Source organism: Thalassophryne amazonica, chromosome 2, assembly GCF_902500255.1.
Source record: "Thalassophryne amazonica chromosome 2, fThaAma1.1, whole genome shotgun sequence".
NCBI classification, from domain to species: domain Eukaryota; kingdom Metazoa; phylum Chordata; class Actinopteri; order Batrachoidiformes; family Batrachoididae; genus Thalassophryne; species Thalassophryne amazonica.
The window spans coordinates 76,624,717-76,636,871 of NC_047104.1; the positions used below are offsets into that span (position 1 = coordinate 76,624,717).

General features: G+C 45.4%; 1 long non-coding RNA gene across 1 annotated transcript; it reads left to right on the forward strand.

Moving 5' to 3' along the window:
* The first annotated feature begins 3,711 nt into the window (after positions 1–3,711).
* On the forward strand, positions 3,712–10,628 carry LOC117502389. Its single transcript, XR_004558284.1, has 2 exons — positions 3,712–3,746; positions 10,469–10,628. It is a non-coding gene; the product is annotated as an uncharacterized LOC117502389 (long non-coding RNA).
* Positions 10,629–12,155: the final 1,527 nt, after the last annotated feature.

The window sequence follows — 12,155 nt, forward strand, 5'->3', positions numbered from 1 at the left end:
CTTGCTGTAGAGGGTATTTCTCATCCATGCCCTGGTATTTCTGTTGGATGAAACCTTTGTGTTATTTAATTTTGTATGCTGATGATATTAGCACTTTTTGCACCTATTGGAAGCTTTATGATATTAGGACCAGTTAATCCACAATTACTGAGGAAATCAATTTTGGTCATCACTTTTAATACCCATACCCAAGCAAACTTATGAAAACCACCTCACAGTCCCCAAAAATATGCTTTAATAAAACTCCCAAACCAAGGTTAGACTGTTAGCCTTTGGTTTGCTTGGTAACTATAAGGTGGGGGAGTGTTCAGACTCCATTCGTCCTGCCTATTTGTCATGCGGGGTGTCACCCACACTCCACCCCTCTATCTATTTATGAATTAGTTGGGGTGTAGATGATGTAAGCACTGCTAACATGGGGTCACCCAGAGAAGGACTTTTGGGGTGTGTGAACCTCTGCAACCTCTGTGACACCAGTCACCAAAGTAAGTAAATTATATTTATATAGCCCCCTTCAAGATCAAAATCACAAGGTGATTTACAACAAAATATGACAAAAAATAAAACCAGAATAAAAAGAAAGGGATTGAGTGCTACCCAACCTCGCCCCACTGTACCTCATCGAACTTCACACACACACACCCAGCCGTACCCTCAGATCATCATCTTCTCTCAGCCTCACCATTCCTCCTGCCAGCTTGACCACCATGGGATTTACAGCTTTCAGTCGCTCTGCCCCCCACCTTTGGAACTCCCTTCTACCGGACATCTGTAACATTGACTCTCTGGCTAATTTCAAATCATGTCTCAAAACCCACCTGTTCAAGAAAGCCTCTTCATTCATTCACTGCATAACCTTTGTCTTGTTTTAAATTGTTATATAATTTATTTTAAATGGTAAATGGCCTTTAATTTTTTTATTCTAATTTGTTTTATTGTTATGCTTTTATATCTGCTTCTGCATTGTAATGGTGTTGTGGAGTTTTCGAAAGGCGCCTATAAATGGAATTATTATTATTATTAATTTAAAAAGATGGATCTTCAGCTGCTTTTTGAGCAAGTCTGCTGAGTTCACAGGTCTGGAGGGCAAACTGTGGAGGACAAAAGTTCCAAAGTGTTGGGGCCACGTCAGGAAAGGCTCTGCAAAGTCTATATCTGAACGCCTGCCCCTTCGTAAGTCACAGAGGGCTATATGCAAACTTTTGCTTTGTCTGTATGTCGCAGAAATATAAAAATAGGTGTTTCAAGTCTACATTTTATTTCTAAAAATAATAACATTGTGTCTCCATGTGTATTCATACATTTGTGGGACTTCAAGGATGTTTAACTCCCAAACATATGTTCCAGTAACCACAAGATCAAAAAATTATTTCAGGTCCAAAAATAACTTCTGTGAGATTTTATTCTATATTTGTTCAGCAGAGTTTTCCATTTTCTTTAGTAACAATATTGTGTTGTAATGATGTCAAATTTGGACAGATATGTTAACATTTATGTGTTAAATCCTGATGCTTTTCATACTTTTTCTGGTAAAACCGACACCACAAGCAGTATATAAGGAAAAATGTATGATAAAAGTTTTTTGATCAAACTGGCAAATGAGTGTTACTTAAGGATGCTTGTTGAGATTTGCATCAAAAGCAATTCACTCTTCCTTCTGTTTCTGGATCTGAGCTAAGCTCCCTCGCTCGGTGTCCGTGTCCCGTACCCCCCTGTGTGCACCTCTGCTGTCTGTGCCGGTGGTGAGAACATTGTTGGTGGCTGATGACGATCAGTCCATCTCCATACATTAATCACCACCAATAGAAAGCCCTGACACAGCAAGTACAGCGGTGCTGCCGCCCTGCCTAACAAAGCAGAGAGCAAGGACACACTGTGCCGACAGCGGAAACACCAAAAAGACAAGGGACACGGACGTGGGACGTGTGTGTGTGGAGGGAAGCAGAGGAAGACAAAAAGATGAAGAGGGGATGAGGTGTGGAAATATGGAAATGTTGAAAGAAAACAATCATGCTTTATGTTTTCCCCTCTGTCCTAACCTCTCTCTTTTTCTTTCTCTTTATGTCTCTCTTTTTCTCTTGTTCTCTGGTTTTTATTGTTATTACCACAGCAGTGCCATTAGAGAGCTCTACGTTCTTCTCCACTGGAGCAATAAATGAAGAGGGCCTCACTCCTTTTTTTCTCCTCTTCCTCTCATCTTTCATCCCTTCTTCAGGTCCTTGCTTATCTCCTTCCTGTGTTGCCTTGCGTCTGCTTCTCCTCTCTCACCTCTGTCCAGTGTCTTCATTTCTTGTATCTTGTTTTCCCATCACAGTCCACCTTTCTCAGCTTTTTCCTTCCCTACCTTGTCTTTTCTCGTGCACGTTGCCCTGATGTACCCACTGCGCAGTCCGACCTCACTCAGGAAGTGACGGGCTCACACTTGTAAGGGACAGATGTTGCAGCTGTGACAAATTGCCCTCTGTGAATAATTGCTGGTTTATTCAGAATACAAAGAAAACACTTTAGCCTGTTAATTAGTGGACCCAATGCACACAGTCAAAAATGAACAGAAAACTTGTTATATCACATACATGTCATTGGTGTTATTTCTGTGAGGGGTGAACATGTGTTGAAGACTTACAGTTGCATGAAAGTGTTCATTCATTCATTTTCTGCTGCTTTATCTTGGTCCAGGTCAATATGGTAGAATACCAGGCAACTTATAGCCACATCCCCAGCTCTTCCTGGGGGATCCCAAGGTGTTCCCAAACCACCTAGGAAATATAATCCCTCTAGTGCATCCTAGGTGTTCTTCGGGGCCTCGTCCCATTTGGATGTCCCTGGAAGAGCTCCCTAGGAAGATGACCAGGAGACATCTTCACTAGATGACTGAACCACCTCAGCTGGCTTTCAACGCAAAGGAGAAGTGGCTCTACTCCGAGTCCCTCCCAGATATTGGAGCCTCTCACCCTGTTCCTGAGTGTAAGCCCAGATACACAACAGAGACTCCTCATTTCCACTGCTTGTATCTGTGACCTTGTTCTTTTGGTCATTATGCAAAGCTCATGACCATAGGCGAGAATAGGAGCATAAATCAAGTGGACAAACAGTCTTGCCTTCTAGCTCAGCTTTCTTTTTCAACAGCGTCAGCAGGACCTCAGATGCAGCCCCAGTCCATCTGTTGATCTCACAGTCTGTCTTAACCCCACTTGTGAACAAAGCCCTGAGATACTTGAACTGCTCCACTTGGGGCAGCAACTCAACCTAAAAATGAAAACACCCTTTTCCAACAGAGGGCTGCGGTCTCAGATTTGGAGGTGCTGATCCTCATCCCAGTCTCTTCACACTCTGCCTCAAATGTGCCCAGTACACACTGTAGGGCACCATCTCATGAAGCCAACATACTCACATCATCTGGAAAAAGCAAAGCTGCAGTTCAGAGGTCACCAAACTGGACTCTCACATTGTACCTTGAAAATCTTTCCATGAAACTCCAGAACAGGATTGGTGACCTGATAAAGTAGCCGTGGTGAAGTCCAGCGCACACTGAGAACAGATGCAATGCTAATTTGATCGTATAGACTGGACTGCATGTTGCAGCAGTCTTGGTGCCCTTTACTCCTGCAGCACCTCCCACAGGATACCTCAGGGTACGCAGCCATACACTGTTTCCAAGTCCACAAATCACATGACTGATTGGGCATTCTCCCAAGCCCTCACTAATATGCGTGTGAGGGTGAAGAGCTGGTGCACTTTTCTGTGAAGTGGACACCATAAAAAGAGTAGTTCCAAACTTTTAGTCTGGTCATTCTTACTAATCCTCCTACATAAAACACAGAGATAAAAGATTTCAAGATATTTCCAGCTGTCCGGTTTTGAGGCTGAACCTATTCAATTTTCTTGGGAATGGATATGGCTGCGGTCATTTATTTTTTTGGTTATGGTTGACTCGTTTGTCTATGCAACAGATGGCCTGACAGGGAGTTCAGCCAGTTTGAGCCTCTCCTGTTTGATATGTCTTTAGCATTGTGAGAATAATGTTTAAACCAATGTGAACAAACATCACAACATCCACTGCAGTTGTCCATGAGTCCAGACTTTGTTCTAATTATGACAGCAAGCAGTTAATGTTACCGCAGAAGTTATCATTAGCATGATGTTGGTACCCAACATCATGCTAATGTAATGATACCCAACTCCTGGAGAGGGGCTGGACGCTTCATTTTTCTGGCATTGCCCACGGGGAGAGGCGGAGAGCTGGGGTTGCATTGCTTATTGCTCCCCAGCTCAGTCGCCATGTGTTGGAGTTCACTCCGGTGAACGAGAGGGTCGCGTCCCTACGCCTTCGGGTCAGGGACAGGTCTCTCACTGTTGTCTCGGCCTACGCGCCGAGCGGCAGTGCAGAGTACCCGACCTTCCTGGAGTCCCTGGGAGGGGTACTAGATAGCGCTCCGACTGGGGACTCAATTGTTCTCCTGGGCGGTGACAGTGCAACCTGGAGGGGGGTGATCTGGAAGCACGGCCTCCCCGATCTGAACCTGAGTGGTGTTCAGTTGTTGGACTTCTGTGCTAGTCACAGTTTGTCCATCACGAACACCATGTTCGAGCACAAGGGTGTCCATAAGTGCACGTGGCACCAGGACACCCTGAGCCGGAGGTCGATGATCGACTTTGTAGTCGTATCATCTGACCTTCGGACACTTGAGTAAAGAGAGGGGCAGAGCTGTCGACCGATCACCACCTGGTGGTGAGTTGGATCCGCTGGGAGGGGAGGAAGCTGCTCACACCTGGCAGGCCAAAACGTATCGTGAGGGTCTGCTGGGAACGACTGGAGGAACCCTCTGTCAGGGAGGTCTTCAACTCCCACCTCCAGGATAGCTTCTCCCAGATCCCGGGGGAGGTTGGAGACATGGAGTCCGAATGGACCATGTTCTCCACCTCCATTGTTGATGCGGCCGCTCGTAGCTGTGGTCGCAAGGTCTCTGGTGTCTGTCGCGGCGGCAATCCCCGAACCCAGTGGTGGACACCGGAAGTAAGGGATGCCGTCAAGCTGAAGAAGGAGTCCTACTTATCTTTGTTGGTAGGTGGGACCCCAGAGGCAGCTGACAGGTACCGGCAGGCTAAGCATGCCGCAGCCCGTGCGGTCGCAGAGGCAAAAACCCGGGTCTGGGAGGAGTTCGGGGAGGCTAATGGAGGAGGACTATCGGTCGGCCTCGAAGAGATTCTGGCAAACCGTCCGACGCCTCAGGAGGCAGAAGCAGCTCTCCACCGGCACTGTTTACGGTGCGGGTGGGGAGCTGTTGACCCTGACTGGGGATGTTGTTGGATGGTGGAAGGAGTACTTCGAGGATCTCCTCAATCCCATCATCATGTCTTCCAAAGAGGAAGCAGAGACTGGGGACCCAGAGGTGGACTCATCCATACCCAGGCAGAAGTCACAGAGGTGGTTAGAAAGCTCCTCGGTGGCAAGGCTCCTGGGGTGGATGGATGTTGTGGGACTGTCTTGGCTGACACGCCTCTGCAACATCGCGTGGCGATCGGGGACAGTGCCTCTGGATTGGCAGACCGGGGTGGTGGTCCCTCTGTTTAAGAAGGGGGACCGGAGGGTGTGTTCCAACTATAGGGGGATCACACTCCTCAGCCTCCCCGGTAAGGTCTATTCCAGAGTACTGGAGAGGAGAATTCGGCCGATGGTCGAACCTCGGATTCAGGAGGAGCAGTGTGGTTTTCGTCCTGGTCGCAGCACACTGGACCAGCTCTACACGCTCCATCGGGTACTCAAGGGTTCATGGGAGTTCGCCCAACCAGTACACATGTGTTTTGCGGATCTGGAGAAGGCGTTTGACCGTGTTCCTCGGGGCACCCTGTGGGGAGTGCTCCGGGAGTATGGGGTCCGGGGTCCTTTGCTAAGGGCTATCCGGTCCCTGTACAACCGCAGCAGGAGCTTGGTTCGCATTGCCGGTAGTAAGTCAAACCTGTTTCCAGTGCACGTTGGCCTCCGCCAGGGCTGCCCTTTGTCACCGGTTCTGTTCATTATTTTTATGGACAGAATTTCTAGGCGCAGCCAGGGTGTAGAGGGGGTCTGGTTTGGGAAACACAGAATCTCGTCTCTGCTGTTTGCGGACGATGTGGTTCTGTTGGCTTCATCAAATCAGGACCTTCAGCGTGCACTGGGGCGGTTTGTAGCCGGGTGTAAGGCGTCCGGGATGAAAATCAGCACCTCCAAATCCGAGGCCATGGTTCTCGACCGGAAAAAGGTGCTTTGCCCTCTTCAGGTTGGTGGAGTGTCCTTGCCTCAAGTGGAGGAGTTTAAGTATCTCTGGGTCTTGTTCACGAGTGAGGGACGGATGGAGCGTGAGATCGATAGACGGATCGGTGCAGCGTCTGCAGTGATGAGGTCGCTGTATCGGACCGTCGTGGTGAAGAGAGAGCTGAGTAGAGGGTCAAAGCTTTCGATTTACCGATCGAGCTATGTTCCAATCCTCACCTATGGTCATGAGATTTGGCTCATGACCGAAAGAACGAGATCGCGGGTACAAGAGGCCGAGATTAATTTCCTCCGCATGGTGGCTGGGCGCTCCCTTAGAGATAGGGTGAGGAGCTCGGGAGGAGCTCGGAGTCGAACCGCTGCTCCTCCACGTCGAAAGGAGTCAGTTGAGGTGGCTCGGGCATCTTTTCCGGATGCCCCCTGGACGCCTCGCTGGAGAGGTGTTCCGGGCACGTCCCATTGGGAGGAGGCCCCGGGGAAGACCCAGGACACGATGGAAAGATTACATCTCTCGGCTGGCTTGGGAACACCTTGGGGTTCCCCCGGAGGAGCTGGGGGAGGTGTGTGTGGATCGGGAGGTCTGGGCGGCTTTGCTTGAGCTGCTGCCCCCGCAACCCGACTCCAGATAAAGCGGAAGAAAATGGATGGATGGATGGATAGCATGATGTTGGCATCATCATCATCTTCTTACTGTAACTCCACCTACTGGACAGGATTGTTTAGCAGCGGACTGACAAAGCAACAAAGTAAAAGTCCTGCATTGACATTGTTAAAATAAAACCACAAAAGAATTAGTATCAAAATATACTTAAAGTATAAAAAGTAAAAGTACCCATTACACAGAATAACAATTTAGAATAATATATATTATATTGGATTATATTTACTGACAGGCAAACATGGTGGCTTAATGGTGAGCACTGTTGCCTCACAGTGATAAGAATCATGAAAAGTGCAGGTTAATATTGTTCTATGTAAGGTTGTGTGACAACATGTATCTTTTGGACGTTATAAAAATGTCCATTGATATTGGTTACTTTTTACTCTATAGTCTGTCGCTAATGCTGCACTTAGGAAGCTAGTCTATGCTCGGCACATTATTTAGCCTCACTGGAGCAAACTATTTCAACATTATTTTGCTTTACATATCAGCCTGTCAATCAAACATTGATGAAGTTGATGTCTTAGACTAACATTTAGAACTTACACAGCACAATATTTACCTCCTTAATTTAGAAACAGCAAGATCACACCACATTTTATCTTATGCACCTGCTGCTGGTAAATTTCTCTCAGACATTCAAAGATGTGTATGATGCTCTAAGGAAGTGAACTCAGCACCAAGTTACTGTAAGTCAAAAATATTTTCATTTGTAATAAAAGAAAACAAATTACATTATTAACCAGTTACCATTATAAAAAAAAATCTAAACTTTCCATTCCACTCCTTGAACCAGTTTAAAGCTTCGAAAATCAGACAATTTTGTTGAATTTATTGACCTGATTTGTTTTAGTCGTGTAAAAATACATAGAAACTGAATATGAACTGAATAATATATAAATGACTGCAAACACTGACAGGACTCAGCAAAGTTACCACAGAGAACTTTTCAGACACAGAACCGCCTCACGTTGGGAGAAAAGACACCTAGCAGGTGCATGGGGTCCCCACACTGAGTGCTCCAGTCAAACCCCAGCCAACAGCACAATGGGTTTCACACAAGGACGTAAATGTCAGCTGCCCTATCGAGTGCCACACATGGTAGGAGATGAGACAAAAACGCAGCACGCAGACAAAGTAAAAGACGAGGAATGACAGACAGAAAGCAAGGGAAAGAATATATGGAGATGTAATGGGTGGGACAAGGTGGGAAGGCAAGCGGGAGGGGGTTTCGGGAGCAGGTGCCAAGAGTGTATGACAGAGAGTGTCAAACAAGGAGAAAGTGTGGGTGGAGGGGATGGTGGGTGACTGCAAGGAGAGGTGAGGCAGACTACGGGAGGTAAGTATTAAAATCGTGGAACAGAGGTGGATGCTTTGTATTCATGCCGTGGCCTGCTTCCTCTTAAAGGATTATCTCAGCTGTCTAGTTTGGTTTTATCCTGCCACTTTTCTGATTTCAAATGGATTTGAAAAGCATTAAAAAGTGTATCGTCCTATGGGTTTGTAAAGTGAAATGAGATGAATTATAACCAAATATGGTTCTTTTTTAGAAATGCTGACATCAGCCACTAAGCAAAGAGGACAACAGGACCTTACTGCCTAAACAAATTCTTAGATAAAATAAATAAAAATTACAATCATGTACATGCATATTGTAATTACAGAATATGTTTTTTTTTATTTCTGCAATAATCATGCTGTTTAATCAGCATTTTGATATGACACACCAACCAGGTGGATGGATTCTCTGCAAAAGTGAGGTGCTCACTAACACAGATTTGAAAAAGGTCTTTTAATTCATAGTATGAAAAATGGAAGTAAAACAAAGGTGTTGCATTTTCCAGTTTATTTGGAGCTATAGATAGACTCTCAAGTGGCAAAGCTGAATGTTAGCCATACTGGAGGCACCAGCAATGTAAACAGAATGTAAAGTTGATGCAAAATCCTTTCACCTTTTAAGTGATTAAAGCTTCATGGAAATCTTCCACATTGGTTCAGTGGAAAAGGAAACCAAGTGATGGGGCCGGGGCCAGATAAACTGAGCTCACCCAGTCTCATTGACACGTTGGACCACCTCAGTTTGCAGACAGTCCTCATCTCTAGCTGCAAAAATGTCAACATAGTTGCCAAGGCCTTTTAGCTGGTGGTACTACAGTACATTGCTCAGTTGATTGGACATGATTTGGAAAGACACACACCTGTCTACATATGAGGTCCCACAGTTGACAGTGCATGTCAGAGCACAAACCAAGTCCAGATCCACAAGGACTCTTCCTAGACCTGGCCGCCCGTCTAAACTGAGGCTTCGGGGGAGAAGGGCCTCAGTCAGGGAGGTGACCAAAAACCCGATGGTCACTCTGTCAGAGCTCCAGCATTCCTCTGTGGAGAGAGGAGAACCTTCCAGAAGGACAACCATCTCTGCAACAATCCACCAATCAGGCCTGTATGGTAGAGTGGCCAGACAGAAGCCACTCCTTAGTAAAAGGCACATGGCAGCCCACCTGGAGTTTGTTAAAAGGCACCTGAAGGACTCAGACTGTGAGAAACAAAATTCTCTGCTCTGATGAGACAAAAATGTAATTCTTTGGCGTGAGTGCTGGGTGGTATGTTTGCAGCAAACCAGGCACCATCCCTACAGTGAAGCTCTTGACCTCAGACTGGGATGATGGTTCATCATTCAGCAAGACAATGACCCTAATCATACAGCCAAGATATCAAAGGAGCGGCTTCAGAACAACTCTATGTATGTCCTCAAGTATCCCAGCCAGAGCCCAGACCTGAATCAGATTGAACATCTCTGGAGAGATCTGAAAATGGCTGTGCACCGACGCTGCCCATCCATCCTGATGGATTTTGAGAGGTGCTGCAAAGAGGAATGGACAAAACCGCCAAAAGACAGGTGCACCAAGCTTGTGGCATCACATTCAAGAAGACTTGATACTGTAATTGATGCCAAAAGTGCATCAACAAAGTTCTGAGCAAAGGGTGTGAATACTTGTGATTTTTTTTTTTTTTAAGAAATTTGAAAAAAAAAAAAAACTTTTTTCATGGTGTCATTATGGGGTGTTATGAGTAGAATTTTGAGGGGAAAATGAGTTTACTCTATTTTGGAATAAGGCTGTATCATAAAGAGTGGAATAAGTGAAGCGCTGTTAATACTTTCCAGGTGCACGATATGTTTTTTGAGAACACACATGAACTAAAATATCACAGTGTAACAGAATAACAAAATACTATCACTGCACTAGCAACAAAAAAACAACAACATGTATACATAAAATCCAGTATAATAAGTACACATATGGACACTGTTCAAAATAATGACAGTGTGTTTTTAAAAATTGAGTAAAGCTCAAAATACCTTTTATTTCCATACGTGCAAATACATTGGGAACACTGTACATTCTATTCCAAGTCAAAATTTGAAGAAAATTTATCAAATTGTTATTACTTTACAGAAAGTGAAGAAAAGGAATATTAGGCTGTTCAAAAAATAGCAGTCTGCATTTTTCTTTCTGTGACCCTTATTATACCCTTGCAGGTGGCCCATATTTAAGGATGTGAGTAAAATGGGTTGTTCCAGACACTGTTCAGAAGAACAGCATACTTTGATTAAAAAGTTGATTGGAGAAGGGAAAACATATAAAGAAGTACAGAAAATGATAGACTGCTCAGGTAAAATGGTCTCAAATGCTTTAAAATGGCAACCAAAACCAGCAAGACGTGGAAGAAAACAGAAAACCACCATTCAAATCAATCACAAAATCGCCAGAATGGCAAAGACTCAGCCAATGTTCAGCTCCAGGGTGATCAAAGAAGGTCTAAAGTTACCTGTGAGTACTGTAACAATTAGAAGATGCTTATGTGAAGCCAAGCTATGGACAAGAAACCCCAAGAAAGTCCCATGATTAAAAAACTAGAGACATTCAAATGCCCCACGCGCAGTATTATTTCTATGCAAAGTGCAGTAATATGTACAGCTAGAAACGTTTTTCATAAACTGTCGCCCGTTCTATTCACTCCAGGAGTTCTCCTCATTTGTACTGGTCAGCGTGTATATTCCACCATAGGCATGCATAACAGAGGTGCAACAGCAGCTGACTGACCAGATCACAGATGTGGAGAGAAAGTATCCAGACTCCCTGTTAATCATTTATGGGATTTTAATAGCAAATCTGAATCATGAACTCTGTAAATACAAACAGCACATCACGTGTCCCATCAGGGATGTAAACATTCTTGACCATTGTTACACAGCAATAAAGGATGTCCACCACTCTGTTCCCCATGCAGCTCTGGGACTCTCTGATCACTATCTGATCCACCTCATCCAATTACAGGCAGAAATTCAAATCTGCAAAGCCTGTAGTGAAGACAGTAAAGAATTGGACAGATGAGTCAAGGCAGGAGATACAGGCCTGTTTTGACTGCACAGACTGGAGCATCTTTGAAGCTGCATCTACAGACATTCATGAACTTTGTGACACTGTGACATCTTACATCAGTTTTTGTGAGAACCTGTGTGTGCAGACCAAAACCTTCTGCACATACAGCAACAACACAACTTGGTTTACTGGGAAACTGAGGCAGCTCTGTCAAGCCATGAATGAGGCCTACAGAAGTGGGAACAGGCTCCTGTACAAGAACGCCATGAACATGATGACAAAGGAGATCACAGTAGCAAAGAGGAGCTACTCTGATAGGCTGAAAAAGGAATTCTCAATCAGCTACCCTGCAGCAGTGTGGACAAGTCTTCAGCATGCCAGCAACTACAGGAAACCACCCCCAACCTGTGGAGAGTCCCCGACTGGCTGAGGACCTGAACCTGTTTTATGCCAGGTTTGAAAGATACCCTCTCACACCCCTCACCCACCAAGACAACAGTAGACTTCCTGCCCTCCTAGACACCTCTTTCCCCCTCCCCTCTTCACCGCCACCCACACTAACAGTCTGTGAAGAGGAAGTATGACAGCACTTTCGCAAACAAAAGATGAAAAAGCCTCATGTCTGAGAGCATGTGCTGACGAGCTGGCACCCACCTTCACCCAGATCTTCAACAGATCTCTGAAGCTGTGCGTGGTCCTTTCCTGCTTCAAATGCTCCATTATTATTGCAGTTTCAAAGAAATCCTTCGACAGGCCCATCACCCTGACATCTATAGTCATCCTGCAGCACCTGGACTTGGCAAAGACGTATGTGAGGATCGTGTTCGTGGACTTCAGCTCAGCATTCAGCACCATCCTC